General features: G+C 35.0%; 2 non-coding genes across 2 annotated transcripts; both read right to left on the bottom strand.

The window, feature by feature from the left end:
- Positions 1-11,093: 11,093 nt before the first annotated feature.
- On the bottom strand, positions 11,094-11,167 carry TRNAS-ACU (transfer RNA serine (anticodon ACU)). Its single transcript has one exon. It is a non-coding gene; the product is annotated as a tRNA-Ser (tRNA).
- Positions 11,168-15,749: 4,582 nt separating this feature from the next.
- TRNAS-ACU (transfer RNA serine (anticodon ACU)) lies at positions 15,750-15,823 on the bottom strand. The gene has a single exon. It is a non-coding gene; the product is annotated as a tRNA-Ser (tRNA).
- Positions 15,824-16,054: the final 231 nt, after the last annotated feature.

Here is a 16,054-nt window from a genome sequence, read left to right as displayed (position 1 = left end):
TTAAAATCATCTTTCCAGCTTGAATTTCAATGATGCATTGGGGCAACGATTTTGTTAGCAACATCTTCACCCTTAAATAAAGATTTTCTTAATTCCTTACCTGTGTGCTAATTAGATATCACCTTGTTTTCACATTAAACAGACTTCCACATGAGAAAGCAGCAAGGATGCAGTGGCGTTAATGTTTCGTGGTGTCAACCCGTATTATTTCAGTAGACATTGAAATGAGGATGCATCTTGCTGCCTTTCCAATGAAGCAAATTTAATTTAGTAATAGGTGAAAAACCATCCCTACAAAGGTGTTAATCAGAGACTTGGCTTTGTGGACACTTTTCAGAGAACAAATTTGTTAGCATAAAAATAAAGCCAGAAAATGAAGAGCTGTTTAATCACTCAATTGGATTTTTTTGCCAGCATATTTCTTTTTCTCTGCAACCCACTGCTAAATTGTGCTACCTAGCTGTTTTTATAAAATCACTGAATCAAATCTAACTCTGATTACATCAGAGAAGGCCAGGTACCCTACACCATAAGAGAGGGTTTGAAATTTTGACTTGTCTACTTAAAGATCACCAAAATCTGATAACAAGGTCAATTACATCCCTGGGTGGGATTGAACCACCAACCTTTTGGTTTATAGCCGTACACACTAACTGATTGCGCCACAGAGACACTTTGCAAAAGTACATACTGACAAAGGCTAATAAGCATTCATCTAAAACGTTTCCTAGAAAAACTTTAAAAAGTCAATAATCTGGAGAGTTTTTGTAAGATGTTTCTTCCATCCACCAACGAAGAAACACATTGGTACTTTCCCATGATGAGTGAGTGCTTCAGGATCTCTTGCACTTACATGTGCAGCAGAGTACTGCAATGGAAGCATGCTGGGCCCATAACCCAGAGGTAGGCAGATTGAAACTATCCTTTGCTATATGCATTTTTTTTTGTTAATTTAAGTAATCAAAACTGGGATTGATATTTTTGCTCTTTTATTTTTACTTAAAGTACAATAACTTTTACCATTTTAATTTGTTTTAATAGTATATTGACAGTATAGTTTTCTTTAAAAAATCCACTTAATTTTCTTTACCCTATTATTAAAAGGGTAATTGACAAAAACAAACTACATTGTCACCAGAAGAGCAATACAAAATGTACAAGTGATATATTAAAATCATCTTTCCAGCTTGAATTTCAATGATGCATTGGGGCAACGATTTTGTGAGAAACATCTTCACCCTTAAATAAAGATTTTCTTAATTCCTTACCTGTGTGCTAATTAGATATCACCTTGTTTTCACATTAAACAGACTTCCACATGAGAAAGCAGCAAGGATGCAGTGGCGTTAATGTTTCCTGGTGTCAACCTGTATTATTTCAGTAGACATTGAAATGAGGATGCATCTTGCTGCCTTTCCAATGAAGCAAGTTTAATTTAGTAATAGGTGAAAAACCATCCCTACAAAGGTGTTAATCAGAGACTTGGCTTTGTGGACACTTTTCAGAGAACAAATTTGTTAGCATAAAAATAAAGCCAGAAAATAAAGAGCTGTTTAATCTCCCAATTGGATTCTTTTGCCAGCATATTTCTTTTTCTCTTCAACCCACTGCTAAATTGTGCTTCCTAGCTGTTTTTATAAAATCACTGAATCAAATCTGATTACATCAGAGAAGGCCAGGTACCCTACACCATAAGAGGGGGTTTGAAATTTTGACTTGTCTACTTAAAGATCACCAAAATCTGATAACAAGGTCAATTACGTCCCTGGGTGGGTTTGAACCACCAACCTTTTGGTTAATAGCCGTGCACACTAACTGATTGCGCCACAGAGACACTTTGCAAAAGTCCATACTGACAAAGGCTAATAAGCATTCATCTAAAACGTTTCCTAGAAAAACTTTAAAAAGTCAATAATCTGGAGAGTTTTTGTAAGATGTTTCTTCCATCAACCAACGAAGAAACACATTGGTACTTTCCCATGATGAGTGAGTGCTTCAGGATCTCTTGCACTTACATGTGCAGCAGAGTACAGCAATGGAAGCATGCTGGGCCCATAACCCAGCGGTAGGCAGATTGAAACTATCCTTTGCTATATGCATTTTTTTTTTGGTAATTAAAGTAATCCAAAACTGGGATTGATATTTCGGCTCTTTTATTTTTACTTAAAGTACAATAACTTTTACCATTTTAATTTGTTTTAATAGTATATTGACAGTATTGTTTTCTTTCAAAAATCCACTTAATTTTCTTTACCCTATTATTAAAATGGTAATTGACAAAAACAAACTACATTGTCACCAGAAGAGCAATACAAAATGTACAAGTGATATATTAAAATCATCTTTCCAGCTTGAATTTCAATGATGCATTGGGGCAACGATTTTGTGAGAAACATCTTCACCCTTAAATAAAGATTTTCTTAATTCCTTACCTGTGTGCTAATTAGATATCACCTTGTTTTCACATTAAACAGACTTCTACATGAGAAAGCAGCAAGGATACAGTGGCGTTAATGTTTCCTGGTGTCAACCTGTATTATTTCAGTAGACATTGAAATGAGGATGCATCTTGCTGCCTTTCCAATGAAGCAAGTTTAATTTAGTAATAGGTGAAAAACCATCCCTACAAAGGTGTTAATCAGAGACTTGGCTTTGTGGACACTTTTCAGAGAACAAATTTGTTAGCATAAAAATAAAGCCAGAAAATGAAGAGCTGTTTAATCACTCAATTGGATTTTTTTTGCCAGCATATTTCTTTTTCTCTGCAACCCACTGCTAAATTGTGCTTCCTAGCTGTTTTTATAAAATCACTGAATCAATTCTAACTCTGATTACATCAGAGAAGGCCAGGTACCCTACATCATAACAGGGGGTTTGAAATTTTGACTTGTCTACTTAAAGATCACCAAAATCTGATAAGGTCAATTACGTCCCTGGTTGGGATTGAACCACCAACCTTTTGGTTAGTAGCCGGACACACTAACCGATTGCGCCACAGAGACACTTCGCAAAAAGTACATACTGACAAAGGCTAATAAGCATACATCTAGAAAGTTTCCTAGAAAAACTTTAAAAAGTCAATAATCTGGAGAGTTTTTGTAAAATGTTTCTTCCATCAACCAACGAAGAAACACATTGGTACTTTCCCATGATGAGTGAGTGCTTCAGGATCTCTTGCACTTACATGTGCAGCAGAGTACTGCAATGGAAGCATGCTGGGCCCATAACCCAGAGGTAGGCAGATTGAAACTACCCTTTGCTATATGCATTTTTTTTGTTAATTTAAGTAATCAAAACTGGGATTGATATTTTTGCTCTTTTATTTTTACTTGAAGTACAATAACTTTTACCATTTTAATTTGTTTGAATAGTATATTGACAGTATAGTTTTCTTTAAAAAAATCCACTTAATTTTCTTTACCCTATTATTAAAAGGGTAATTGACAAAAACAAACTACATTGTCACCAGAAGAGCAATACAAAATGTACAAGTGATATATTAAAATCATCTTTCCAGCTTGAATTTCAATGATGCATTGGGGCAACGATTTTGTGAGAAACATCTTCACCCTTAAATAAAGATTTTCTTAATTCCTTACCTGTGTGCTAATTAGATATCACCTTGTTTTCACATTAAACAGACTTCCACATGAGAAAGCAGCAAGGATGCAGTGGCGTTAATGTTTCCTGGTGTCAACCTGTGTTATTTCAGTAGACATTGCAATGAGGATGCATCTTGCTGCCTTTCCAATGAAGCAAGTTTAATTTAGTAATAGGTGAAAAACCATCCCTACAAAGGTGTTAATCAGAGACTTGGCTTTGTGGACACTTTTCAGAGAACAAATTTGTTAGCATAAAAATAAAGCCAGAAAATAAAGAGCTGTTTAATCACTCAATTGGATTTTTTTTGCCAGCATATTTATTTTTCTCTGCAACCCACTGCTAAATTGTGCTTCCTAGCTGTTTTTATAAAATCAATGAATCAAATCTAACTCTGATTACATCAGAGAAGGCCAGGTACCCTACACCATAACAGGGGGTTTGAAATTTTGACTTGTCTACTTAAAGATCACCAAAATCTGATAACAAGGTCAATTACGTCCCTGGGTGGGATTGAACCACCAACCTTTTGGTTAGTAGCTTGACACACTAACCGATTGCGCCACAGAGACACTTTGCAAAAAGTACCTACTGACAAAGGCATACATCTAGAACGTTTCCTAGAAAAACTTTAAAAAGTCAATAATCTGGAGAGTTGTTGTAAGATGTTTCTTCCATCAACCAACGAAGAAACACATTGGTACTTTCCCATGATGACTGAGTGCTTCAGGATCTCTTGCACTTACATGTGCAGCAGAGTACTGCAATGGAAGCATGCTGAGCCCATAACCCAGAGGTAGGCAGATTGAAACTATCCTTTGCTATATGCATTTTTTTTTGTTAATTTAAGTAATCAAAACTGGGATTGATATTTTGGCTCTTTTATTTTTACTTAAAGTACAATAACTTTTACCATTTTAATTTGTTTTAAGAGTATATTGACAGTATAGTTTTCTTTAAAAAATCCACTTAATTTTCTTTACCCTATTATTAAAAGGGTAATTGACAAAAACAAACTACATTGTCACCAGAAGAGCAATACAAAATGTACAAGTGATATATTAAAATCATCTTTCCAGCTTGAATTTCAATGATGCATTGGGGCAACGATTTTGTGAGAAACATCTTCACCCTTAAATAAAGATTTTCTTAATTCCTTACCTGTGTGCTAATTAGATATCACCTTGTTTTCACATTAAACAGACTTCTACATGAGAAAGCAGCAAGGATGCAGTGGCGTTAATGTTTCCTGGTGTCAACCCGTATTATTTCAGTAGACATTGAAATGAGGATGCATCTTGCTGCCTTTCCAATGAAGCAAATTTAATTTAGTAATAGGTGAAAAACCATCCCTACAAAGGTGTTAATCAGAGACTTGGCTTTGTGGACACTTTTCAAAGAACAAATTTGTTAGCATAAAAATAAAGCCAGAAAATGAAGAGCTGTTTAATCACTCAATTGGATTTTTTTTGGCAGCATATTTCTTTTTCTCTGCAACCCACTGCTAAATTGTGCTTCCTAGCTGTTTTTATAAAATCACTGAATCAAATCTTACTCTGATTACATCAGAGAAGGCCAGGTACCCTACACCATAACAGGGGGTTTGAAATTTTGACTTGTCTACTTAAAGATCACCAAAATCTGATAACAAGGTCAATTACGTCCCTGGTTGGGATTGAACCACCAACCTTTTGGTTAGTAGCCGGACACACTAACCGATTGCGCCACAGAGACACTTTGCAAAAAGTACGTACTGACAAAGTCTAATAAGCATACATCTAGAACGTTTCCTAGAAAAACTTTAAAAAGTCAATAATCTGGAGAGTTTTTGTAAGATGTTTCTTCCATCAACCAATGAAGAAACACATTGGTACTTTCCCATGATGAGTGAGTGCTTCAGGATCTCTTGCACTTACATGTGCAGCAGAGTACTGCAATGGAAGCATGCTGGGCCCATAACCCAGAGGTAGGCAGATTGAAACTATCCTTTGCTATATGCATTTTTTTTTGTTAATTTAAGTAATCAAAACTGGGATTGATATTTTTGCTCTTTTATTATTACTTAAAGTACAATAACTTTTACCATTTTAATTTGTTTTAATAGTATATTGACAGTATAGTTTTCTTTAAAAAATCCACTTAATTTTCTTTACCCTATTATTAAAAGGGTAATTGACAAAAACAAACTACATTGTCACCAGAAGAGCAATACAAAATGTACAAGTGATATATTAAAATCATATTTCCAGCTTGAATTTCAATGATGCATTGGGGCAACGATTTTGTGAGAAACATCTTCACCCTTAAATAAAGATTTTCTTAATTCCTTACCTGTGTGCTAATTAGATATCACCTTGTTTTCACATTAAACAGACTTCTACATGAGAAAGCAGCAAGGATGCAGTGGCGTTAATGTTTCCTGGTGTCAACCTGTATTATTTCAGTAGACATTGAAATGAGGATGCATCTTGCTGCCTTTCCAATGAAGCAAGTTTAATTTAGTAATAGGTGAAAAACCATCCCTACAAAGGTGTTAATCAGAGACTTGGCTTTGTGGACACTTTTCAGAGAACAAATTTGTTAGCATAAAAATAAAGCCAGAAAATGAAGAGCTGTTTAATCACTCAATTGGATTTTTTTTGCCAGCATATTTCTTTTTCTCTGCAACCCACTGCTAAATTGTGCTTCCTAGCTGTTTTTATAAAATCACTGAATCAATTCTAACTCTGATTACATCAGAGAAGGCCAGGTACCCTACATCATAACAGGGGGTTTGAAATTTTGACTTGTCTACTTAAAGATCACCAAAATCTGATAAGGTCAATTACGTCCCTGGTTGGGATTGAACCACCAACCTTTTGGTTAGTAGCCAGACACACTAACCGATTGCGCCACAGAGACACTTCGCAAAAAGTACATACTGACAAAGGCTAATAAGCATACATCTAGAACGTTTCCTAGAAAAACTTTAAAAAGTCAATAATCTGGAGAGTTTTTGTAAAATGTTTCTTCCATCAACCAACGAAGAAACACATTGGTACTTTCCCATGATGAGTGAGTGCTTCAGGATCTCTTGCACTTACATGTGCAGCAGAGTACTGCAATGGAAGCATGCTGGGCCCATAACCCAGAGGTAGGCAGATTGAAACTATCCTTTGCTATATGCATTTTTTTTGTTAATTTAAGTAATCAAAACTGGGATTGATATTTTTGCTCTTTTATTTTTACTTGAAGTACAATAACTTTTACCATTTTAATTTGTTTGAATAGTATATTGACAGTATAGTTTTCTTTAAAAAAATCCACTTAATTTTCTTTACCCTATTATTAAAAGGGTAATTGACAAAAACAAACTACATTGTCACCAGAAGAGCAATACAAAATGTACAAGTGATATATTAAAATCATCTTTCCAGCTTGAATCTCAATGATGCATTGGGGCAACGATTTTGTGAGAAACATCTTCACCCTTAAATAAAGATTTTCTTAATTCCTTACCTGTGTGCTAATTAGATATCACCTTGTTTTCACATTAAACAGACTTCTACATGAGAAAGCAGCAAGGATGCAGTGGCGTTAATGTTTCCTGGTGTCAACCTGTATTATTTCAGTAGACATTGAAATGAGGATGCATCTTGCTGCCTTTCCAATGAAGCAAGTTTAATTTAGTAATAGGTGAAAAACCATCCCTACAAAGGTGTTAATCAGAGACTTGGCTTTGTGGACACTTTTCAGAGAACAAATTTGTTAGCATAAAAATAAAGCCAGAAAATGAAGAGCTTTTTAATCACTCAATTGGATTTTTTTTGCCAGCATATTTCTTTTTCTCTGCAACCCACTGCTAAATTGTGCTTCCTAGCTGTTTTTATAAAATCACTGAATCAATTCTAACTCTGATTACATCAGAGAAGGCCAGGTACCCTACATCATAACAGGGGGTTTGAAATTTTGACTTGTCTACTTAAAGATCACCAAAATCTGATAAGGTCAATTACGTCCCTGGTTGGGATTGAACCACCAACCTTTTAGTTAGTAGCCGGACACACTAACCGATTGCGCCACAGAGACACTTCGCAAAAAGTACATACTGACAAAGGCTAATAAGCATACATCTAGAACGTTTCCTAGAAAAACTTTAAAAAGTCAATAATCTGGAGAGTTTTTGTAAAATGTTTCTTCCATCAACCAACGAAGAAACACATTGGTACTTTCCCATGATGAGTGAGTGCTTCAGGATCTCTTGCACTTACATGTGCAGCAGAGTACTGCAATGGAAGCATGCTGGGCCCATAACCCAGAGGTAGGCAGATTGAAACTACCCTTTGCTATATGCATTTTTTTTGTTAATTTAAGTAATCAAAACTGGGATTGATATTTTTGCTCTTTTATTTTTACTTGAAGTACAATAACTTTTACCATTTTAATTTGTTTGAATAGTATATTGACAGTATAGTTTTCTTTAAAAAAATCCACTTAATTTTCTTTACCCTATTATTAAAAGGGTAATTGACAAAAACAAACTACATTGTCACCAGAAGAGCAATACAAAATGTACAAGTGATATATTAAAATCATCTTTCCAGCTTGAATTTCAATGATGCATTGGGGCAACGATTTTGTGAGAAACATCTTCACCCTTAAATAAAGATTTTCTTAATTCCTTACCTGTGTGCTAATTAGATATCACCTTGTTTTCACATTAAACAGACTTCCACATGAGAAAGCAGCAAGGATGCAGTGGCGTTAATGTTTCCTGGTGTCAAACTGTGTTATTTCAGTAGACATTGAAATGAGGATGCATCTTGCTGCCTTTCCAATAAAGCAAGTTTAATTTAGTAATAGGTGAAAAACCATCCCTACAAAGGTGTTAATCAGAGACTTGGCTTTGTGGACACTTTTCAGAGAACAAATTTGTTAGCATAAAAATAAAGCCAGAAAATAAAGAGCTGTTTAATCACTCAATTGGATTTTTTTTGCCAGCATATTTATTTTTCTCTGCAACCCACTGCTAAATTGTGCTTCCTAGCTGTTTTTATAAAATCAATGAATCAAATCTAACTCTGATTACATCAGAGAAGGCCAGGTACCCTACACCATAACAGGGGGTTTGAAATTTTGACTTGTCTACTTAAAGATCACCAAAATCTGATAACAAGGTCAATTACGTCCCTGGGTGGGATTGAACCACCAACCTTTTGGTTAGTAGCTGGACACACTAACCGATTGCGCCACAGAGACACTTTGCAAAAAGTACCTACTGACAAAGGCATACATCTAGAACGTTTCCTAGAAAAACTTTAAAAAGTCAATAATCTGGAGAGTTGTTGTAAGATGTTTCTTCCATCAACCAACGAAGAAACACATTGGTACTTTCCCATGATGACTGAGTGCTTCAGGATCTCTTGCACTTACATGTGCAGCAGAGTACTGCAATGGAAGCATGCTGAGCCCATAACCCAGAGGTAGGCAGATTGAAACTATCCTTTGCTATATGCATTTTTTTTTGTTAATTTAAGTAATCAAAACTGGGATTGATATTTTGGCTCTTTTATTTTTACTTAAAGTACAATAACTTTTACCATTTTAATTTGTTTTAATAGTATATTGACAGTATAGTTTTCTTTAAAAAATCCACTTAATTTTCTTTACCCTATTATTAAAAGGGTAATTGACAAAAACAAACTACATTGTCACCAGAAGAGCAATACAAAATGTACAAGTGATATATTAAAATCATCTTTCCAGCTTGAATTTCAATGATGCATTGGGGCAACGATTTTGTGAGAAACATCTTCACCCTTAAATAAAGATTTTCTTAATTCCTTACCTGTGTGCTAATTAGATATCACCTTGTTTTCACATTAAACAGACTTCTACATGAGAAAGCAGCAAGGATGCAGTGGCGTTAATGTTTCCTGGTGTCAACCTGTATTATTTCAGTAGACATTGAAATGAGGATGCATCTTGCTGCCTTTCCAATGAAGCAAGTTTAATTTAGTAATAGGTGAAAAACCATCCCTACAAAGGTGTTAATCAGAGACTTGGCTTTGTGGACACTTTTCAGAGAACAAATTTGTTAGCATAAAAATAAAGCCAGAAAATGAAGAGCTGTTTAATCACTCAATTGGATTTTTTTTGCCAGCATATTTCTTTTTCTCTGCAACCCACTGCTAAATTGTGCTTCCTAGCTGTTTTTATAAAATCACTGAATCAATTCTAACTCTGATTACATCAGAGAAGGCCAGGTACCCTACATCATAACAGGGGGTTTGAAATTTTGACTTGTCTATTTAAAGATCACCAAAATCTGATAAGGTCAATTACGTCCCTGGTTGGGATTGAACCACCAACCTTTTGGTTAGTAGCCGGACACACTAACCGATTGCGCCACAGAGACACTTCGCAAAAAGTACATACTGACAAAGGCTAATAAGCATACATCTAGAACGTTTCCTAGAAAAACTTTAAAAAGTCAATAATCTGGAGAGTTTTTGTAAAATGTTTCTTCCATCAACCAACGAAGAAACACATTGGTACTTTCCCATGATGAGTGAGTGCTTCAGGATCTCTTGCACTTACATGTGCAGCAGAGTACTGCAATGGAAGCATGCTGGGCCCATAACCCAGAGGTAGGCAGATTGAAACTATCCTTTGCTATATGCATTTTTTTTGTTAATTTAAGTAATCAAAACTGGGATTGATATTTTTGCTCTTTTATTTTTACTTGAAGTACAATAACTTTTACCATTTTAATTTGTTTGAATAGTATATTGACAGTATAGTTTTCTTTAAAAAAATCCACTTAATTTTCTTTACCCTATTATTAAAAGGGTAATTGACAAAAACAAACTACATTGTCACCAGAAGAGCAATACAAAATGTACAAGTGATATATTAAAATCATCTTTCCAGCTTGAATCTCAATGATGCATTGGGGCAACGATTTTGTGAGAAACATCTTCACCCTTAAATAAAGATTTTCTTAATTCCTTACCTGTGTGCTAATTAGATATCACCTTGTTTTCACATTAAACAGACTTCCACATGAGAAAGCAGCAAGGATGCAGTGGCGTTAATGTTTCCTGGTGTTAATCTGTATTATTTCAGTAGAAATTGAAATGAGGATGCATCTTGCTGCCTTTCCAATGAAGCAAGTTTAATTTAGTAATAGGTGAAAAACCATCCCTACAAAGGTGTTAATCAGAGACTTGGCTTTGTGGACACTTTTCAGAGAAGAAATTTGTTAGCATAAAAATAAAGCCAGAAAATGAAGAGCTGTTTAATCACTCAATTGGATTTTTTTTGCCAGCATATTTCTTTTTCTCTGCAACCCACTGCTAAATTGTGCTTCCTATCTGTTTTTATAAAATCACTGAATCAAATCTAACTCTGATTACATCAGAGAAGGCCAGGTACCCTACACCATAACAGGGGGTTTGAAATTTTGACTTGTCTACTTAAAGATCACCAAAATCTGATAACAAGGTCAATTACGTCCCTGGGTGGGATTGAACCACCAACATTTTGGTTAGTAGCCAGACACACTAACCGATTGCGCCACAGAGACACTTTGTAAAAATGCATACTGACAAAGGCTAATAAGCATACATCTAGAACGTTTCCTAGAAAAACTTTAAAAAGTCAATAATCTGGAGAGTTTTTGTAAGATGTTTCTTCCATCAACCAACGAAGAAACACATTGGTACTTTCCCATGATGAGTGAGTGCTTCAGGATCTCTTGCACTTACATGTGCAGCAGAGTACTGCAATGGAAGCATAACCCAGAGGTAGGCAGATTGAAACTATCCTTTGCTATATGCATTTTTTTTTGTTAATTTAAGTAATCAAAACTGGGATTGATATTTTTGCTCTTTTATTTTTACTTAAAGTACAATAACTTTTGCCATTTTAATTTGTTTTAATAGTATATTGACAGTATAGTTTTCTTTAAAAAATCCACTTAATTTTCTTTACCCTATTATTAAAAGGGTAATTGACAAAAACAAACTACATTGTCACCAGAAGAGCAATACAAAATGTACAAGTGATATATTAAAATCATCTTTCCAGCTTGAATTTCAATGATGCATTGGGGCAACGATTTTGTGAGAAACATCTTCACCCTTAAATAAAGATTTTCTTAATTCCTTACCTGTGTGCTAATTAGATATCACCTTGTTTTCACATTAAACAGACTTCCACATGAGAAAGCAGCAAGGATGCAGTGGCGTTAATGTTTCCTGGTGTCAACCTGTGTTATTTCAGTAGACATTGAAATGAGGATGCATCTTGCTGCCTTTCCAATGAAGCAAGTTTAATTTAGTAATAGGTGAAAAACCATCCCTACAAAGGTGTTAATCAGAGACTTGGCTTTGTGGACACTTTTCAGAGAACAAATTTGTTAGCATAAAAATAAAGCCAGAAAATAAAGAGCTGTTTAATCACTCAATTGGATTTTTTTTGCCAGCATATTTATTTTTCTCTGCAACCCACTGCTAAATTGTGCTTCCTAGCTGTTTTTATAAAATCAATGAATCAAATCTAACTCTGATTACATCAGAGAAGGCCAGGTACCCTACACCATAACAAGGGGTTTGAAATTTTGACTTGTCTACTTAAAGATCACCAAAATCTGATAACAAGGTCAATTACGTCCCTGGGTGGGATTGAACCACCAACCTTTTGGTTAGTAGCTGGACACACTAACCGATTGCGCCACAGAGACACTTTGCAAAAAGTACCTACTGACAAAGGCATACATCTAGAACGTTTCCTAGAAAAACTTTAAAAAGTCAATAATCTGGAGAGTTGTTGTAAGATGTTTCTTCCATCAACCAACGAAGAAACACATTGGTACTTTCCCATGATGACTGAGTGCTTCAGGATCTCTTGCACTTACATGTGCAGCAGAGTACTGCAATGGAAGCATGCTGAGCCCATAACCCAGAGGTAGGCAGATTGAAACTATCCTTTGCTATATGCATTTTTTTTTGTTAATTTAAGTAATCAAAACTGGGATTGATATTTTTGCTCTTTTATTTTTACTTAAAGTACAATAACTTTTACCATTTTAATTTGTTTTAATAGTATATTGACAGTATAGTTTTCTTTCAAAAATCCACTTAATTTTCTTTACCCTATTATTAAAAGGGTAATTGACAAAAACAAACTACATTGTCACCAGAAGAGCAATACAAAATGTACAAGTGATATATTAAAATCATCTTTCCAGCTTGACTTTCAATGATGCATTGGGGCAACGATTTTGTGAGAAACATCTTCACCCTTAAATAAAGATTTTCTTAATTCCTTACCTGTGTGCTAATTAGATATCACCTTGTTTTCACATTAAACAGACTTCCACATGAGAAAGCAGCAAGGATGCAGTGGCGTTAATGTTTCCTTGTGTCAACCCGTATTATTTCAGTAGACATTGAAATGAGGATGCATCTTGCTGCCTTTCCAATGAAGCAAATTTAATTTAGTAATAGGTTAAAAACCATCCCTACAAAGGTGTTAATCAGAGACTTGGCTTTGTGGACACTTTTCAAAGAACAAATTTGTTAGCATAAAAATAAAGCCAGAAAATGAAGAGCTGTTTAATCACTCAATTGGATTTTTTTGCCAGCATATTTCTTTTTCTCTGCAACCCACTGCTAAATTGTGCTTCCTAGCTGTTTTTATAAAATCACTGAATCAAATCTAACTCTGATTACATCAGAGAAGGCCAGGTACCCTACACCATAAGAGGGGGTTTGAAATTTTGACTTGTCTACTTAAAGATCACAAAAATCTGATAACAAGGTCAATTACGTCCCTGGGTGGGATTGAACCACCAACCTTTTGGTTAATAGCCATATACACTAACTGATTGCGCCACAGAGACACTTAGCAAAAGTACATACTGACAAAGGCTAATAAGCATTCATCTAAAACGTTTCCTAGAAAAACTTTAAAAAGTCAATAATCTGGAGAGTTTTTGTAAGATGTTTCTTCCATCAACCAACGAAGAAACACATTGGTACTTTCCCATGATGACTGAGTGCTTCAGGATCTCTTGCACTTACATGTGCAGCAGAGTACTGCAATGGAAGCATGCTGGGCTCATAACCCAGAGGTAGGCAGATTAAAACTATCCTCTGCTATATGCATTTTTTTTGTTAATTAAAGTAATCCAAAACTGGGATTGATATTTTTGCTCTTTTATTTTTCATTAAAGTACAATAACTTTTACCATTTTAATTTGTTTTAATAGTATATTGAAAGTATTGTTTTCTTTTAAAAATCCACTTAATTTTCTTTACCCTATTATTAAAATGGTAATTGACAAAAACAAACTACATTGTCACCAGAAGAGCAATACAAAATGTACAAGTGATATATTAAAATCATCTTTCCAGCTTGACTTTCAATGATGCATTGGGGCAACGATTTTGTGAGAAACATTTTCACCCTTAAATAAAGATTTTCTTAATTCCTTACCTGTGTGCTAATTAGATATCACCTTGTTTTCACATTAAACAGACTTCCACATGAGAAAGCAGCAAGGATGCAGTGGCGTTAATGTTTCCTGGTGTCAACCTGTATTATTTCAGTAGACATTGAAATGAGGATGCATCTTGCTGCCTTTCCAATGAAGCAAGTTTAATTTAGTAATAGGTGAAAAACCATCCTTACAAAGGTGTTAATCAGAGACTTGGCTTTGTGGACACTTTTCAGAGAACAAATTTGTTAGCATAAAAATAAAGCCAGAAAATGAAGAGCTGTTTAATCACTCAATTGGATTTTTTTGCCAGCATATTTCTTTTTCTCTGCAACCCACTGCTAAATTGTGCTTCCTAGCTGTTTTTATAAAATCACTGAATCAAATCTAACTCTGATTACATCAGAGAAGGCCAGGTACCCTACACCATAAGAGGGGGTTTGAAATTTTGACTTGTCTACTTAAAGATCACCAAAATCTGATAACAAGGTCAATTACGTCCCTGGGTGGGATTGAACCACCAACCTTTTGGTTAATAGCCATATACACTAACTGATTGCGCCACAGAGACACTTAGCAAAAGTACATACTGACAAAGGCTAATAAGCATTCATCTAAAACGTTTCCTAGAAAAACTTTAAAAAGTCAATAATCTGGAGAGTTTTTGTAAGATGTTTCTTCCATCAACCAACGAAGAAACACATTGGTACTTTCCCATGATGACTGAGTGCTTCAGGATCTCTTGCACTTACATGTGCAGCAGAGTACTGCAATGGAAGCATGCTGGGCCCATAACCCAGAGGTAGGCAGATTAAAACTATCCTCTGCTATATGCATTTTTTTTGTTAATTAAAGTAATCCAAAACTGGGATTGATATTTTTGCTCTTTTATTTTTCATTAAAGTACAATAACTTTTACCATTTTAATTTGTTTTAATAGTATATTGAAAGTATTGTTTTCTTTTAAAAATCCACTTAATTTTCTTTACCCTATTATTAAAATGGTAATTGACAAAAACAAACTACATTGTCACCAGAAGAGCAATACAAAATGTACAAGTGATATATTAAAATCATCTTTCCAGCTTGAATTTCAATGATGCATTGGGGCAACGATTTTGTGAGAAACATTTTCACCCTTAAATAAAGATTTTCTTAATTCCTTACCTGTGTGCTAATTAGATATCACCTTGTTTTCACATTAAACAGACTTCCACATGAGAAAGCAGCAAGGATGCAGTGGCGTTAATGTTTCCTTGTGTCAACCCGTATTATTTCAGTAGACATTGAAATGAGGATGCATCTTGCTGCCTTTCCAATGAAGCAAATTTAATTTAGTAATAGGTTAAAAACCATCCCTACAAAGGTGTTAATCAGAGACTTGGCTTTGTGGACACTTTTAAAAGAACAAATTTGTTAGCATAAAAATAAATCCAGAAAATTAAGAGCTGTTTAATCACTCAATTGGATTTTTTTTGCCAGCATATTTCTTTTTCTCTGCAACCCACTGCTAAATTGTGCTTCCTAGCTGTTTTTATAAAATCACTGAATCAAATCTAACTCTGATTACATCAGAGAAGGCCAGGTACCCTACACCATAACAGGGGGTTTGAAATTTTGACTTGTCTACTTAAAGATCACCAAAATCTGATAACAAGGTCAATTACGTCCCTGGGTGGGATTGAACCACCAACATTTTGGTTAGTAGCCAGACACACTAACCGATTGCGCCACAGAGACACTTTGTAAAAATGCATACTGACAAAGGCTAATAAGCATACATCTAGAACGTTTCCTAGAAAAACTTTAAAAAGTCAATAATCTGGAGAGTTTTTGTAAGATGTTTCTTCCATCAACCAACGAAGAAACACATTGGTACTTTCCCATGATGAGTGAGTGCTTCAGGATCTCTTGCACTTACATGTGCAGCAGAGTACTGCAATGGAAGCATAACCCAGAGGTAGGCAGATT

The sequence above is a fragment of the Pseudophryne corroboree genome, unplaced genomic scaffold (genome assembly GCF_028390025.1).
Source record: "Pseudophryne corroboree isolate aPseCor3 unplaced genomic scaffold, aPseCor3.hap2 scaffold_777, whole genome shotgun sequence".
Lineage (NCBI taxonomy): Eukaryota > Metazoa > Chordata > Amphibia > Anura > Myobatrachidae > Pseudophryne > Pseudophryne corroboree.
The sequence above is the reverse complement of the archived record's forward strand: the minus strand, read 5'-3'. Positions and strand labels throughout refer to the sequence as shown.